General features: G+C 34.4%; 1 long non-coding RNA gene across 1 annotated transcript; it reads left to right on the top strand.

Moving 5' to 3' along the window:
• Positions 1 to 18,131: 18,131 nt before the first annotated feature.
• Positions 18,132 to 18,566, top strand: LOC141621787 (uncharacterized). Its single transcript, XR_012532672.1, has 3 exons — positions 18,132 to 18,240; positions 18,326 to 18,399; positions 18,504 to 18,566. It is a non-coding gene; the product is annotated as an uncharacterized LOC141621787 (long non-coding RNA).
• The last annotated feature ends 388 nt before the right edge of the window (positions 18,567 to 18,954 follow it).

Genomic DNA, 18,954 nt, shown 5'->3' with positions numbered 1-18,954 from the left:
CAAGCTCATCACCTTGCGAAAATTAGACACAAGATGACTAACAAAAGACGAAGGACAAAAACAGATCTTTAAATAAACAATACAGCATTCTAAAGTTCCAATCATTACACATACTTGCGATCTATCGGAAACTAGATAAAGACAACATTCTATAGTTTAAACATCTCAAAAATCAATGAAATTCGCACAAAAAGCGCAAATTTGACAATAAACTCATCACCTTGAATAAATTGGACACAAGATGATTAACATAAGACGGAGAACGCTGATAAAACTGAAATTACAAATTAAAGATAAAATAGATGTACCTGACATACGATTTCGATTGAAAGAGTATGAATGAATTTCGACGGAAATTAGGGATTCTGTAGATTAAGCGTCGAAGAAGATAGAAGGTAGAGAGAGAAAGACTTTGGGGGAAAATGAATTGATTTCGACGGAATAAGGAATATTTATGCACGCGCGTGAAATTACTATTTTGACCTTAATGATCCGCACTTAATAAAGGACGTTGGATCTCTTAGATCTAACGAATGGTATTAATCCTCAATCCTCAAATATATAACTCATACTCACATGATCACATTCATATATATATATATATATATATATATATATATATATATATATATATATATATATATATATATATATATATATATATGGAGCGAGGATCTCGTGAGTTTGGTTCTTATGGTAAGTTCGTGCTCACAAATCTATACCATAGGATGGGTGAGATCTAACGGCTGATATTTATTTATTCATTATAAAAAAGATTCACGCTTTCTTTTATTCAATCGTCCCTTTCATCTTTCTCTCTCTTCTCATACTTTCTCTCCGCTCATTCATCCGTCTCATTTTGCAATTAATTTCTGAATTAGTTTTGGTAAGTTCATCGGAAAATCGAAAATTTCTTCTATTCAATCGTCTCCTTCATTAAAAAAGGGAATGAGCCACGGAGCTTGTTGGAGTGAATAGTCACGGAGGAGTGAATAGTCATCATCATCATTGAAGAAGCGGTCTGAATTAGTTAATTTCTGAATAGTCACGGAAGAGTGAATAGTCACCATCATCCTTTCTTCTATTCAATCGGAATTTTCTTCTATTCAATCGGAAATCTTAGTTAATTTCTGAATTAGTCTTGGTATACATCATTGAAGAAGCGGTCTCAGGAATATTGGAATTCCGCAAGTTGTTGGAGTGAATAGTCATCATCATCACAGATTAAATAAGATATCGTGGCGGCTTCAACAGGTTGGTTGAGAGCTGCTGCTTGGGACGGAGTCACGGAGGGGTAGCGGAGTCGAGTCGATGGGTGGCGAAGAGAACAGGTCGCATTAGTCGACCGATGGTTGCTTTGGTTGCAGGTGAACTGTTGTGGACAGCTATGATAGTAGAGGTGCGACGGAGTTGGTGGAGTTGCTGCTTGATTGACGGTGGACAAAGGAATGAGCCAAGGTGGCTGGTGTGTGCTTATTTGTCGGATTTCGGCACCGTAGTGGAACTAGACAAGTCATGGCAGTCACGGTTGCACTTGCGCTGAGGTGTTGAGGTTTGATCATGGCCTCGGTTGAGGAAGTCATATATGCTTGTTTGTCGTCTACATTACGTCAACGGGCAAACAGTTATTGGTACTGCACGTGCAATGATTTAAACCAGCAAAGTTCCACAGGATTTTCCAGTTGTGTAGGCAGCCTGTGTTCTGTTCTGAACTGTGGATGGGGTCTGGAACCATGTTTTCTATGTTAGCTTCTTCGGGTACTCTAAGAGCATCCACAACAACAATAAGTTTTTGTTGATTTTTGTGGAGCCTCAACCTATCCACCTCATTTTATCATAAGATGATATTTTACCCAAAAACTTTACACAACAACAATAAATTTTAACTTGACCCCAATCCCTCACCTCACTCTTTATTCTCTCCTACCTCACATAAAAAAAAAAAAAAAAAAAGTTACTAACAATTTTCATCATCAACAACAAAAAATTCTACTTCTAAAGTTGATATTTTTCTATTCATTACCCCATAACAAAAAAATTTATTTATCTAAAAAAGACTTTTTGTGAGACTCATCATGTTTGGATGAGTTTGACAAAAAATCATCTTTTGATATAAAGTTTTTGTTGTTGTGGGATGATGAGTGTAAATATATCATCTTTAGACATAGAATTTTTTGTTGTTGTACATGGTCTAACTAAGTGTATTTTGTCCTTTTTATTGTTAGCAATTGAGTAACATTCCAATAACACTAGGCTAACACTACAATAACAGTACAATAATATCAAAGTAACACCATAATAACATAAAAATAACACTACAATAACACCAGAATAACACTAGAATAACAGTACAATAACACTAGAATAACAGTACAATAACACCAGAATAACACGTGTTATTGTAGTGTAACAAAAAAAAAACAAAAAAAAAACAAAAAAGAAAAATAACACCCGAATAACAGGTATTAAACCAAAAAAAATGAAATAATATGTGCTAACACAAAAAAATAAAATAAATTAAAGGTTAATATAATGAGAAAACTAGAGAAGCATAAGAACATAAGAATAACACTTCAGAAAACTAGAGAAGCATATGAACATAAGAATAACACTAGAATAACATGTGAGCACAAACTCACCATAAGAAACCAAACTCACAAGATCTCAACTCTCTCTCTCTCTCTCTCTCTCTCTCTCTCTCTCTCTCTCTCTCTCTCTCTCTCTCTCTCTCTCTCTCTCTCTCTCTATATATATATATATATATATATATATATATATATATATATATATATATATGAATGAGATCATGTGAGTATGACTCGTCCATTATTGAGCACAGATCATTAAGGGCAAAGTTGTCATTTTAGTGCGCCTATATATACCCCTTACCTCAGCCAAACTCGTCATTCTCGCCTAAAATTACTTCTCTCTCTAACTTCTCTCTTCTCTTACTCTTTCTTCCCCAGATCAAAGCCATTCAAACACCATCGCTACGCAAAGGCCAAAACCATGGCTACTTCACCCAAGTGGGCCTAGGAAACCATCACTCTTACTTCTCTCTCTCTCGTGGCTGCCACCTCATCACCCTAAGGTCCTCCTTTCTTCTCTTTTTTTATTGTTGATTGAGTTTTGAAAAATTTAATTAATTAAATGTTATGTTGTTTGATTATGTTTTGATTTCGAGTTTTTGTAAAATTGGGTGTGTGAAATTATGTGTCAATTTGGCGGTTTGTGTTGGGATTCGACTACAAATATATAAACGAGTTTCTCGGAGCCTTACTGAGTCATTTACACGCCTAGACCCCGAATCGGACTGTATAAGTTTTAATGAGCTCGAGTCGAGGCTGAATTCATTTAGACCCCTCGATACAAGTATAGAACCATGGAAATTGGGATTAGTCAAATCATTGTTTGACGAGTAATTTATTTCACTTAGATCGAGTTTTGTTTGTTATGTAAAACTAATTTACATGTATGGTATCTTGTTTCACATCTTATTAAACTTGTACCAGATTGATTTACACCTGTTTTACATTTCTTACTCCTTAATGGTAGCTAGTTGTAGTATACATTTAGGTTCGTAGTTGTTCGAAATCTTAAAATATCACATATTTGCTGCTGAAGTATCACATATTTGCTGCTGAAGTATCATATATTATGAGTTATTGTATTAAGACAAACTCATTTTACTTTCCTTTTAAACGTTTTTTAGTTGTGTAACTTCTTATGGATTTACTTCTGATGATAATGTGGCTGTATATTGTATCAATTTGTAAATAATTCATTAGCTTCTACCTGATATACACTGGAGTTTCGTGGATTTAGGTCTCCTGTTGTCATAATGAAATATGTGAAGTCATGCTTCTGTTTTAGGTGTCAAAATTATCTGACTGTGTTATGCAGGATCTTATGACACTTATGTAGCCAATTTAGCTGGTGTGATGAAAGTTTACAACATATATGAAGTATTGGTTAACATATACACTCATGACTCATCTAAATATGAAGCAGTTTTTCGCATATTGGTTTAGATGCATGAAGTAATGATAGTAGGTCGGATCATTAGATGTTTGAAGAACAAATTTATCAGTTAGGGTCCTTTAAAGACCGTTGTACTTATAAGTGCCTGCTTCATCTGGCTGCAAGATTATGGAGTGGATTTTGATGATAATGAGCAGTACATGAAAACATTCAGTTATCTATGTAGTAGCCAGTTTTGCCGCAACATGAAGCGTTCAACTAGTAATCTTTCTTAATCTCTCATTATTCCCTAGACATTTTTATTTTTAGTCCCCAAATGTTAAAACACTTTTTTAATTTGTTTCAGGACCTAGATCCACCTTAACCTTGCAGTAAGCATCTGATTGTACAAAGCCAAGGTAGAAGTGCTGTGCATTTTGACACCTGACTATTGTTTTTTTGGATCATATATTGGAGCATAACTTTTAGCTTCCACTAATGGTGTTTAGATGGTAGAATTTCGAACTTGTGTATATCTCTCTCTGGTGACATGTAATGCTTCTGTATAACTGCACAAGAAGCTGTTTATTTTTGTAAAGCATTATATGACATGTTCTCATGACATATATTTTATGTGCATAAAACTTGTTTTGTGGCCACCTCAATTCTCAGTTTAAGCCCAGATGATTTGGGGTCGGCTAACATGAATATCTTTCGAAATGTCATTGACCAGTTCTATAATTTGATAAAACAGAAGAAAGAGTTTCCCCGATCGTAATTTAAGGGAATCTGAAATTGTTTGCCGACTTGCTTTTTGTAACACCCCGTATTTTATTAAGTTGAATAAAATTCTTTTAATTGCTATTTTGAATTTAATTACATCATTTAACGATTTATATATATATGCTTAGCTAATTAATTAATTTCATCATAATTCCATACGTTAATTTTAATAATCATTAATAAGTTTATTTAAAGTTAGTTCGAATTTATTGAAGTTAGTTCGGGTTTATTTATTTAATAATTTCCGTTTCTTTACGAGTCCTTATGAAAGTTGTTTTAAGTGAACCCGAGATGGATTTTGGGAACAAAACCGTCCAATTAGCTATTTTGAGCTTATTTCACTAAATTAGTAATTTTTATTAATATCCGTTAGTTTTGTAAAAATCGCTAATAATTCCGATTCAAGCTGATATTGTATTATTTACGTTAACTAGCTGAGTTTATTTTATTTTCACTCATTAAATTTATTTATTATTAATTCCGTTTTATTATTGAAACTTTTACTAAAAACCGATTTTATTAACTCGAGGCGGTTTTAAAAACGAGCGAAATTACTTAACGATGAAGAAACGTACGTATAATTAGAAGCTAGCAAGCTAGCTGGTGTATCATTATTATTATTATTATTATTATTATTATTATTATTATTATTATTATTATTATTATTATTATTATTATTATTATTATTATTATTATTATTATTATTATTGTTGTTGTTGTTGTTGATGTACCGTCCCCACCCCCTTATTTTTTTCCCATTTTCTTCTTCTTCATTCGAAGTCAGCAACAACAACATCCCTACAACAACACAAAAATGGACCAAAGCACCATTTCGTCACCCCCAACCTCAGATCCCGTCCCATTTCTCAACCAAAATTAATAATTTTTACACCTTTAGCTTCCTCATTCCTTCCTCGTTCTTTTAAGGTAAGAAAGTCTCCTTTTTGTAGTGGTTTCGTCTTTCGCCGTCTTATAAAAGTGTCGTCTTTTAGCTTCTTTATTCCGTTTTCTTGCCCTTTTATGAAGGATTCGAAGACCCGGGGTGAGTCTCGTGCCTTGTGGACCATTTATTCGGAGAATAAGGAGCGTTTAAGGTAACGGTGATAGGATTATTCGTTACTAAGTCGATTTTGTATGCTAGTTTGTATATTGGATGCTTACTTGTGTTAAAGTTTCATTCTTTATGAAATTTCCATATTATTGTAGCATGTGACGGTCTTATACTAGATTTACTTATTATTTTTGAGAAAAGTTAGTACCTTTGGATTCATGGTGAAGTGGGTAATTATGTTGGGTAATTTAATTGGGTGAATACTATCATTTTAATGCTTAAAATTTCGTCTTAAGACGGTCACAAATGAGCTTCTTTAATAGTGAAAATGGGGTATTTGATTTGTTTTTGGCACATTTCCTGGAAATTATAGGTGTTGAAATTGGGACCGTTATTCAATGGGTTGTATGTATTTTAGACCGCTTTTTGCTTGCGTTTTGGGATTGTTTTGGAGGCGTGTTCTTTGGTGGTTGGTCGATGGGCGACTGTTTTTGCAAGGTCTCCCACGCCACGGATGTACTTGGGGTCGAGTGACTGGCAAGGGCATGCCTGGCCTCGGCAGAGGCGGTGGGCACGGATTGGAGCCGAGCGAGTGACCATGGCGGCCGATCGCGCCTTGGTCACGGCTGGTTGTTTGAGGTCGTGAGAGGGGCTGCCTAAGTGGCTCTTTGAGTCGTGGTCATAGCTTCTTTTGGCGTCTAGTAGTTGGATATTGTTAACAATTTCACTGGTCATTTTGGTACCAATGAAGTAGTTTGTGTGAAGGGTCTGAGTTGGCTCGCTAAATGGGAAATTATATGGGTGAGATTAAGGTTAATGTGGCATTAGTATCCTGTAAGAGTTTAATTTCATTTGAAGCTTGGAATTACCGTATTGAAGTGTCACGTAAAACCTATGTATACAACAAGTGTCTAAAATCCGAGATAATAGTCTAAGATTAGTTATCTATTTAATTTCCGTCTCATATTTTATATAAAGATAATTCGTTAATATCGTCCTTTCACATAATTATTTTAGGTGCCTCATATGTGGTTGAAGATGAAGAGTAATTTTGGGTTTTAAAAGCTTTCTCAAGTTATTACTTGTCTCTTTGCTAGTAAGGTAACATATTTCGAGTTACTCGACGAAAGATCGTCACATGCTTTGTTGTTTTTGTATGTTTGGTGATTTTTGTTTGAATAGTAGTTATCACATGTTAGGATAGTTTTACAAAATGAATTTGTAATTAATAGGCTCAAAAGAATTTTATAGCGATAATTGTAATGTTTTGTTGATTGTGCCGAAAACGAGCCTTAGTCCCTTTGGCGATGCGATGTCGATTAATTGAGTGATTGGTCGTCGCAATTTGACCCGTACTGTCGCAGGCTGGGGTTGCGGGTAAAAATTCGGTTGAATGATTTAGATAATCGGCCTTTTTCTTGTTTTAGGCCATTTCTCAAGCTTTAGTTCACATGTATAGCTTATTGAATTTAATAGCTTCTTATTTTGTAGTAATGGCCCTAGTTTCCCCTAAAGCCTTAAATATTGTTATAATTGCTAGGATTGGCAATTAGTATTGAATACTTATTGAGGAACTGTTGGTTTATCTCGCTTGAATAGACAATATTATATAGCCTTTCACATGATAGAATGTTAGAATTCATGTTGGTAAGTGGGACTTTTTGCCCTCTTATGGTTAAGTGGGTGTCTTAATTGACTTGTGTGGTGAGTCGTGTGTGGTGTGGGCTAAAGTATTCAAGCTGGGACTAGCTGGGACTAGGTCCTAGGTGAGTATTTCGGCCTTCATCATAGATAGGTCTTTATAGTCTCTGACGAGTATATGTTCACTGCTTGATAGCCTTTGTGTTCCTGACTAGTGGATTTATATCCAAGTTGGGGCATGACCTCAGGTACTTATTTTGATAGTATGGGGTCAGCTTAAGTACTAGCCAACCCTTCGGTGGTGTCCTTAGGGTACTCACTTCACTTTGTTTTAAAAAAAAGTTGTGAGTCTTGGGTGCGGTGGTGTGTATCCGCATGTCTAGGTCTGCGCAGATTTTAGGCTAGGGTTGTGTTGTCTCTTGGCCATGTTTTCTTAATAGTAACCGCTGAGCCAAGATACCGGTTCGATTACCTTCCCTACCTCGTGGTATAGACTCGAGTTACAAAGTGACTATTGACCGTGCTAAGAACTTATGCCTGTCTTTGATATATTGCCCTTTCTTGTATGGTGATTTTATGAACTGTAATAGGTGAGATGTAAGCCGGTTACAGTTGATAAAGTTTGGATTACTATTTGTTATCTGATTCACATGATAGTTTAGTTTGGTTAGGTTAGGGGTCATTTGTTAGAATACATGATAAGTAAATGGTTTATCAAATTGTTTACATGTTACATTACATGTTACATAAATTTTGACGATTCGTGGCTGGGAGGACTCGAAGTTACTCCCCACTGAATTGTGGCTTTCGTGTTTGTATAAAATGCGATTGACAGGTTGTTGATGCTTTGTTGGGGTCACAGACGAGCTAGTGAGCAAGGAACCTTGGACCTAGTTTGACTATTCTTTTAGTAAACCTTTTCTATTTTGGTTTTGTATATAATTTGAAGGGACATATGTCTCCCTTTTCTTTTTTTGGGTTGTATCCTTATATTTCCGCGTCTTTAGTTATGAATTTTCTTACCTTTAGCGGATTAGTTATCAACTTTTGCAGGGTTTATGACACTCTTCTTGAGTTGGATTGGTTGTGAATGGTTTAGGAAGAAAATTTTTTGAAATTGCAGGTTTTTGGCTAGTTGAACCATTTACAAACATATCCTACCAGTTTTTCTGTAGAATTTACGTATTTATTTAAGGCTAGATTTAAGGGTGTCACACTTTTAACCATCCTTTCTGAAGATTACTTCCCAAATATAGAATGTGTCTTATCTTGTTTTGTCTTATATATTGTTCTGGAGCATCTGTGCCTCATTTAGGAGATGTTAATCATATTTTGTCCTATAAGTATTTGTTTATTTCTTACTCAACATAACCTGTGTTGCATAAGCTGGAAGACTGGAAATTGTGGTTTGTTGGTACCACTCTCATCCTAGTTATGGTGGTTGACTTTTCGACATTGATCTATTTAAAGGCCTGAAAAATCTTGAACTTCTTGATATAAAAAGTACTATCTCTGAGACTGTTAGCATTGGTATTACCTTAAGGACTAGCACTCCATTTACTTTCCTAAACAACTTTTCACTGTGGAGCAAGATGTTGACATACTATGAAGATATTGGTATGAATGTCAGCCTTTTGAATTCTCGGCTACACCACCTTCTAAACCTTGGAGTAAGATCAGATGATATTGTGAAGGTTTTGGAATCCAAGGTTGGTTGGGAAGAAGTATATGGAAGCATATTTTAAGTATATTCAGGCTAAAGATGAGATTCAGGGAAATTGAAGCTTTGATAGCTGATTTTGGCAAGTTTTTTTAGCATTATGATACAGTAGTCATTGAGACCTTGAAACTGAAGGCTAATAAGTATGAACCTAAGTTTCAGGAAGAACCTAAGGTAGAGGAAGCAATTAACTACATATGTTGGACAAAAAATTGTAATTGGAAGTACATGGATGTAATGATGGTAGAACTTATTTCTTTTTGTTTTTGGTGAAATGTGAGTATATATATATATATATATATATATATATATATATATTTCAAAACTTTATCCAATTACATAAGGACCAAAGAGCTTTCAAAAAAATAGAAACAAATAAACATCGTCCCTATCAACAGAATCCCACACAAGTCCTTGTCTCCAAATCAGTTTGTCCACCTCTACGATCAGTAAACCTGCGAATTTGCTGTTGGATCATCTTCTTCATCCGTTCTGCTACTACTACATGCCTCATTACATTGAGCTGAATTCTCGCATGATTGCGTTGGGACCAGACAGTATATCTGTAAGTAGTCAGCACAAGAGCTAAAGCTTTCCATTTCAGGTTACTTCCATTCGTTACTCAATCCTCAATTATTTTTGGTGTAGGTGAATATTATATCAGAAGATTACAAAAGTATTTATGGCTAAACAATTTGTTTTGGCTTTGATATAATTCTTGATAAAGTGTGATATTGTTTCAAATATCATGTGATATTTTTGGTTGTGATATTGTCTCATATAACAAAAGTGGATAGGGATTTAAAAACCCTTTTTACTTCAATATTGTTTGTATATAGTGTGATATTGTTTTACATACAATGTGATATTGTTTCTAATGACTCATGGTATTTTATTTCCCTTGTTGTGATATTGTTTCACACTAGCACAAAATTGGAGACTCCTTTTAAAATACTTTTAACCGTGATATTGTTTTGTGTACAAAGTGATATTGTTTATAAGTACATATGATATTGTATAACAATATCACACAAGGGGTATTGTCTACAATTAAGCGTGATGTGATATTGTTTCAGAAAAATGGCGATATTGTTTCAAATGAAGTGTGATATTGTTTACAATAACGTGTGATATTATAAAATAGAAAAGGCAAATCTTAGTAACACTATATTATTGATTCTGAGGTTTTATGATATTGTTAACCAAAAATGGAGAAAGAATACAAAATTGTTGCCATTTGGAATTACATCTAAGCATAAAAGATTTTTATATGTGAGTATAATGAGTAAAAAAAGATGATTTTGTTAAGTTGATGATGTAATAGACTTTCTCAGCACGCACACAAGCTCTTAATCAACATTTGCAAGTGAAGAAATCTGCAAAAAAAGAAAACAAAGAACAAAAACATAATGTCAGTAGTAAATTTAACACATTAATAACAAAACTGCGATATTGTTTCTAAGGACTTGTGGTATTTTATTTTAATGGTTCTGATATTGTTTCAGAGTATCAGAAAATTGGAGAGTCGTTCAAAGCATTTGTGAAATACTGATATTAATTTGTATAAGGTGTGATACTGTTTCTAATAACGCGTGATATTGTTTCTCAGTATCACAAAAGTAAAATACAAGTAAAAAATCTGCCCGAGGTTTTCTGATATTGATAAGGAGAAAATAAATACCACAAGTACTTACAAACAATTTTATGCTATGCCATACGGTATATAAGACCATCACATATAATTTTTTTTTGAAGAGGTGGCATAAAACTTTATAAACCTTAAACCAAAACATTAAAAATCCGAAAACTGAGTAGTCTAGAGTCAAAATACCAAGTGTTATCCATCCAATTTCTGAGAACTAGGTAAGGATAACAAACCTTTGCTTTTGGAGCTAACCGCACCATTAAGGCTGCAACGGCATTTCCGGCATTATTTTTTTCTAGAAAGTTAATAGTGAAGTTTATGAATAGTAAGCAGATGATGCCTGCAAAGTCCTCGCATTCTGTTTCTTGATTCTGAAGTTCAGAAGAGACAACGGTAAACGGAGCATAATGGTCGTACCGTCATCAACAGAAAACCAATTGTAAAACTTCAATGTAAAAGTCATTATTCAGCATAATTTTACATACTGGAAGAACTTACTCCTCCATTAGCGAGGATCAATGCCATCAAAGTGAGTTGTGTGTGCCTGTACAAGAACTGCTAATACTTGAAAACTGTACAGATGAAAACTAGCAAGACTAACCTGATAACATCAGTGTCGAAAATGTAGGAATATTCGGGTAAGGTCATAATATTAAGAAAATCCAAGGGCTGAATCTCCATCACTGGTTCTTAGACACACAACAATGGTTTTGGTGCTTTGACCTCTAGATGATGGTTAAGCTTCTGAAAAGACAAACACAAATGTCAGTATTACATCTATATACAACAAAAATTAAGAAGCAACCCAAAAACTGACCAAGGAAATAAAAAAACGAGGTAAAATAACATCAATTCATCTATCAACTAGAGGCTTGGTCAAAATTACTATACTACATTACCAGTCTAAATCATAAGAAAAAATACCTGAAAAACTCCAGAGGGCCGTTGAGATTTGTCCATAGCTGTATGTAGTAGTGCAATGAGGAAGGTTAAGTCTTCGGGACAAAACTTTTGGGATTGCTTTGTCACCTACATATACAAATTTAAACAATGTTGAACCCTAAATTTTACAATCGAACAATATCAAACCCTAACTTTCGGGATTTAAAGAAAAAACATCTAATTAACAACCGCAACTGCAATTGATGATAGCAATTGGTTCAATTATCTTAAAATAAATGAAAATTAATAAATTTTTATACCTAATTTGAGGAAAAACGAATCAAAATCTGAATATAATTGCACAATTTCCCATAATTATACCTAGTTTCTGATTATATCGCAGATTCAAAACAATAATACAATATTTATTGAATAATTACTCGATTTTAACAATTAGTTCACTAAAACATGCCTAAATTCAAAAATTCGAGAGCATTAAGGCAAAAATTGTACCTGAATTATGATGAAAATGCAAATATATTGAAGAATGATCGGTAATGCTTCGTAATTTTTGAGTGATTCGGCAATCTAATCCCCGTTCCCTTCGTTTTTGATTAAGTTTTAGAGAGAGAAAGTGTAGAGTAAAAATAAAATTTTGCGCGTTATGTTTTTTGATAAGGCTGAGTGTGGTTTTTTTTACCTTTATCAGCGACTGATATTGTTTAGAAGAACGAGTGATATTTTATTCGTTACTCAATCCTCAAATATTTAAGAGTTCTCACCGGATCCCGACTCTCTCTCTCTCTCTCTCTATATATATATATATAAATATATAAATATATAAATATATAAATATATATATATATATATATATATATATATATATATATATATATATATATATATATATATATATATATATATATATATATATATATATATATATATATATACACATACACATACATACATCGAGTGATATTTTATTCGTTACTCAATCCTCAAATATTTAGGAGTTCTCACCGGATCCCGACTCTCTCTCTCTCTCTCTCTCTCTCTCTCTCTCTATATATATATATGTATATATATATATGTATATATATATATATATATATATATGTATATATATATATATATATATATGTATAGATTTAGGATCCGGTGAGAACGAACACTCGGTGAGAACGGTGAGAACGAGTCACTAATTAAAATAAATACATGACCCGTGCTGTACCCCACTAATTAAAATAAATCCAAACTCCCCGTCATTCCTTACCCCTTAACATCAGCCATCATCCCAAAATGCAGATTAGTCACCGACGAAGGTTCGATCACCGTGATTTCTCAAAGGCGTCATCACAATGCCGGTGGTTAGAGGTGGGCGTCATCGGGTGAGGGACAATGACAATGAAAGATTTGCGAGAATGTAAATTAAGGGATGACGATGGTGGCCGACTATTCGCTCGGCGTCGTCTGGTCCGGTAGTAGTCGCGGAGACGATATTTTCCATTGAGGGCCACGCAGATCATATGCAATCAACAACCAACCTCCCTAAACAACTCGCACCATCTTTCTTTCCGATCCCGCCGCAAAATTTGTAATTCTCGATGCCTTCACTTCTCTTCTCGGCCATCTCCGCACGGTCTTTCCAGTCCTCACCGTTCAACTTTCCCACTTCCTCATCGAAATTGGCGCCGAAAATCTGGTCGCCAATCGTGATTCGGAATTTTACACGAGCGTAAGACGAACAACTGGGACTAACATCGCATTTGAGTAAACCGCAAAATTACACGAGTTTTTCATTTGGGTTATTCCTAAACCCGATGTTACCATCTGTCGGACTTGGACTTGTCTCACTAATTAGAGTTGGAGATGAAATTGAGCGCCTAGAAATGATGTGAAGAAGAGGAAGAAGCACAACTGCTTTGTTACCAATGTTTATATTTGTTCTGATGTTACTAATTGCTTTGACCGTGCTTCTTTATTTTGTATTGTCAGGGTTATATTTGAGATGCTAATTGCTTTACCAATTAAATTGGTGTACTACATCTTGCGAGGGCTTTGAAGAGAAGCACCAACAAAAGCCAACTCCTCAAATAATATACGGAGTAGTCATTTAGGGTCCTCAAATAATAACAAAAGTCAGCTTATTAGAAATCGAGAGGGGGCAAAACATAAAGGTAATGTAGTATTATTGATAGTTCATTCGTGTGAGATGAATAAGCACAACTGCACAAGTATAAGAAAGACAAACTTTTTTCATTTTTAACGAAACTTTATTGAGTTTGTTTTGCAGATTGTTTTACATTTCTTTGATCATTCCGTCTTGCTATAGTGTAGCTGTTACGGTTTGGTGGTATTTGTTGATTTATTATCTTTAGTTTAAGCATTGTGCCACTCTATATTTTATCAACGAGCATTGTGCATTTACGCATTGTGCATTTACTCGGGATGCATTAATTAGATCTAGTAGAAAGTGTACCTAAGATAGAAAAAAGTGAATCGATATTCTTAAAAATTGTACATGAAATTCGGGTAAAAAGTGTACTTACGATAGAAAAAAGTGTATCTACATTCCTAAAATGCGTATATAGAATTTTGGTAAAAACGTGTACCTACTTTAGTTAAAAGTGTTTATGAGATTTGGTAAAAAAAAAAAAAAAAAAAAAAAAAGTGTATCTACATTCTTAAAATGCGTATATAGGATTTTGGTAAAAAGTGTACCTACTTTAGTTAAAAGTGTATATGAGATTTGGTAAAAAAAAAAAAAAAAAAAAAAAAAAAAAAAAAAAAGTGCACCTCTTATATATATATATTCTAATGTATCTAGTGCGTTCTCACCGTTCTCACCGAATGGTCGTTCTCACCGGATCCCACCTCTATATGTATATATATATATATATACATATATATATATAAATTGAATCATGTGAGACACCCTTCTTAGGGTGAGGCAGCTGTACCCATCCTAAACCATTAGATCTAAAAATGATTGACCCACCAGATAATGCCACGTATTCCCTATATAATTCTAATTAACTAACGCACACATTTTTCGTTCATTTACTCAATTCATTTACTTCGTCCAGTTTCTCTCTCTAAAATTCATCTTCAACCGAGCTCCTCCATCTTCAGCTCCATGTTCGCCATTATCAGCGAGCTTTTCGACTGCCATTATCACTGAGCTTTCCGACCGCCATTATCATCCTGAAATTAGGTAACTTCGTTCAACTTATCTTCATTTCGATTCATCTTGCTTTCATCCGTATTCATCACACTAATTTTCAATCTACTTATTTAATTTGCTAAATTAAAGCTCAACTAGTTTAATTACTCGTTTTATTGCGTTTCCTTCTCTCTCTTCAACTCAGCTCTAGTGATTCGAAGTTTGAAGCAAAGGAGAAATCAGGAGGCATTGCCGTTCAGGTTTTGGCGCGCGCACCATCGCCATGGACGGCTCAAGCTCAATTCGTATCCAAATTTCGACTCTCAAGGATATGCTTGACAAGGTTTACTCTAATTTTCATCTCATTCGATTCCTATGTTGTTGAGTGTCTTAAATTATTGCAAATAATCGAAGAATTAATTCGTTTTAGGTTAACGATGAAATCGAAACGAATAATCGAAGTTTCTATTTCCTTATTGCTAGATGATGAAATCGAAGCGATTATTCGAAATTTTAACCTTATTTGATTGCTGCGGACCTACTGGTAATGTCGAAGTTTATCATTTCGAAAACATGATCAAAATTCCTCTTTTTTTTAGGTTAATGATGAAATTGAAGCGAATATTCAGATTACAAGGCAAATTGAGTCCGAAATTGTTAAGTGTGAAGATATTGAGGCCGCGCTTGCTGCTAGAGAGTCGGAGCTAATGAAGCTAGTGTATTTCTTTTGATCGCCGTCACTGGTAATTTCTTTTGAATTTATGATATTTGATTTTATTTGTTTTTTTGTTCTATGATTATATGATATGAGTTGATCTCTGACTGTTTGCATTCATGTGCAATTCTGTTGTTTGTTACACACATTTTCACTTCTGTTTAGCCCTAGTAAATGATGTCAATTTGTGAAGTAAACGATTATCATAATTCTGAGGATAGAAAGGTCTAAATTGGCATCTATTTGCTCTGTTTAAATCATATTGCATCCGCTCAAGCCAATTCCATACGTTTGTTAACCATTGTCAAAGAGAACTAAAGCTTTATATAATTCCTGAAGATTCGTACATTATTTATTGTGGGTCAATATTCTATGAATGATCTTAAGTTCTTAACTGATATTGCTTTCTTATAAATCTAGGTGGCGGATGTTGTATTAATGTTGGGCGAGTATTTGAGGAATGAGCCTTGGATGGAACTTCTATGTAATCATCTCAGGTATCATGTTAATAATATAAATAATTCATCTTTGACATAAAACCGCTTAAGGAGAATCGGCGACTAAAAAATCGAATGAGTTTCAGGAAATACCTAAGAAGACTATAATATCCTTAGTTAGTAATAGTTCTGATTGACTCATTGGTAGGGCAATGAACGTTGCTGGTCGCCTAAGTAATGACATTATTAAATTTTGATTAAAATATACTGATCAAAGTGCAAGACTCAGGAATTATAATGCTCACGAGCAAGTGTGTTTAATGGTTACAACATATTTGTCTTCATAATTTTGCCGGATTGAATTTGCAAGAGCTGACGGTAAAAGTGGTGGACCATTATTCATCCATACCTGATACTGCACTTCAACCCTTCACTCGTGTATGAATCTGTTTTTTGTAATGCATCTCTTATATCTCTTGTTAAATATTTGACAGCTTCGTGCTATACAAATTCTCTATTTTGAGGTCGTTTAGAACTGTTGAGTTAGAAGTTTATGAGTTTATGAGACAACATCGTCTGTTTTTTTTACGGAATATCCCTTAAAGTTCAAGCTCTTTTTGAAGGTGTTAATTATGTGTACTGATTGTGGAGCCAGAGAAGACAATCTTAAACCTCTAGCAGTGCGATGGACGAGTGCCTTGAAACTTTTAATATTTTCCAATGAAAATTCAAAAAAAAAAACTGAATCTCTCTCCAGGCCATCACCTGTCACCCTCTCCCTTCACCATTGTGTTTGAATTACCTTAATAGTTTTAGCTTAGTTCGTATTTAACTAATCTTTGATTAACTGCAGCTAATTTATATTTAATACTTGATATGTTTATCATGCCGCATGAGTGCTCATATTCTAATATTTGCATTTGCACTAATATTTTCTTTTTTTTGCAGGTTGAAAGACTAAAACAAACTTTGCTTGCACTATGCTGCTCAGGATGAAAAACGTACATGTAAGATTTTAACGATTTAGATCTAATGATTACCAACATGGATATACAAGAATGCTGTTCATTTAAAGTCCGGTTAAGAATTTGTTGGTAGTGGAGTAATGGTAATCAGGCTTGTGATATTTCTAGCCTGATTACCAACATGGATATACAAGAATGTCAGAACCGGTTCTGAAACATAATACATTGTATTTCGGGGGGTGTTTTTGTTCATTTAAAGTTCTATTAAGAATTTATTGATAGTGGAGTAATGGTAATCAGGCTTGTGATATTTCTAGCATTCTTGTATATCCATGTTGGGGATGCAGTATCAAATAATCATAGAACAAGCCTCCGATCGTAATTTCTCCCTTGCCAGGATGTGTATCGATTTTACGAGCATTTGAGCCTACTACTTTTCTAGCTAAACTAAAAAGCCTCCCGACGGTTATAAGCAAGGACGTCTTCTTACGTTTCTCGTGAGTATAGAGTTCAACCCACATGGTTGTCAACATGTCATTGGTTCATCAAACTAAAACCTGTCTTTTTACTTGATTCCTTGAAATCAATTTAGCTTAAGCGAGTTTGATACTTTGATGCAAAAGACACCAAATGAACTTGGATAAGCTTCGTTTATATATTTGAATTAGTTAACTGACATTGACGTCGCACACTAATATTTTAAAAGGTTTCTCATGTGTTAAGTCGTTGTTGTCGATTTGCATTCTTGTAATTATTCTACTCTTTTTAAACTAATATAGGCATCTACAAATTGGCGAGTTCAAACTGGCTCATTCCTGGATGTGGCAGCTCCTAATGGTTTATTTGGACTTGGTATGGAGAACATATCAAGACCCAAGATACTATCTAGAGAAGGTTTCACATCCGATTCCTTCTCCATGTGTTTTGGGCGTGATGGGGTCGGAAGGATTAGCTTTGGGGACAAAGGCGATCTGACCGATCAAGACGAAACTCCGTTCAATGTGAACCCCTTACGATAAGTGGTAATTTTCCTCATACTTGCAACTTTTTTTTAAGCAATACCGGACTATAGGTCTATCTTTTAATTGCTTAAACGTCATCTCTCGGTTTATGCTCTTATATCTCTGCTTTGTTTTGCAGCCCTACTTATAATGTAATCAGAACTCGATTCGGATTGGAACAGTCCTTAGTGACACGAATTTTACTGCTCTTTTTGATTCCGGGACATCTTTTACATATCTGGTTGAGCCAGCTTACTCTAAGCTCACAGAAAATGTAAGTACTCTATCATATGCATTTTTTATGCTTCCTTTTTTCTCTCTTGATATGTTCTATATGTTCTTCTCTCTTGCGTTGGCAGTATGATTCACAAGTTGAAGATAAGAGGCTTCCAGCTGATTCAAGAATACCTTTTGAGTATTGCTACGAGATGAAGTTAGTTTCTAGTTTCAAATTTCTAGTTTCTAGTTGTTAAGTTAGATCGTGAATTGTGCTATTTTTCTTATTGCTTACTTTTATTAGTTTTTTTACACCATCAGCAGTCCAGATGCAAATACTAGTTGAATACCTAGTGTGAGTCTTGCTATGGATGGAGGAAGTCGATTCGCTTTACGATCCTATCATAGTCATCTCGACTCAGGTAAGAGCCTTATTTGGCCCTGTAAATATTATATCAACATTCAAGTTCCAGTAACAAATTCTAAACTATGAAAATATACTGAAGTTGTCTTTTAAGCTACTCCTGATTTTTCCAATTTAAATTTGTTGAATGCAGAAAGAACTTGTATATTGTAAAACCTTCTCTAGATAGTAACAAACATTATATCAACATTCAAGTTCCAGTAACAAATTCTTTGTTTCAGATACTCAAGGAACCATCTTGGCTGTGGTTTCTCTGGGACAATAGAAGGTAATATTGTGAAATTTGGCTAATTCCTCCAACAAATATTACTTGTTTCTCTGGGACAAGAATATTGGAGCTAAAATAGA

Source organism: Silene latifolia, chromosome X (assembly GCF_048544455.1).
Source record: "Silene latifolia isolate original U9 population chromosome X, ASM4854445v1, whole genome shotgun sequence".
In the NCBI taxonomy this organism is placed as follows: domain Eukaryota; kingdom Viridiplantae; phylum Streptophyta; class Magnoliopsida; order Caryophyllales; family Caryophyllaceae; genus Silene; species Silene latifolia.
The sequence above is the reverse complement of the archived record's forward strand: the minus strand, read 5'-3'. Positions and strand labels throughout refer to the sequence as shown.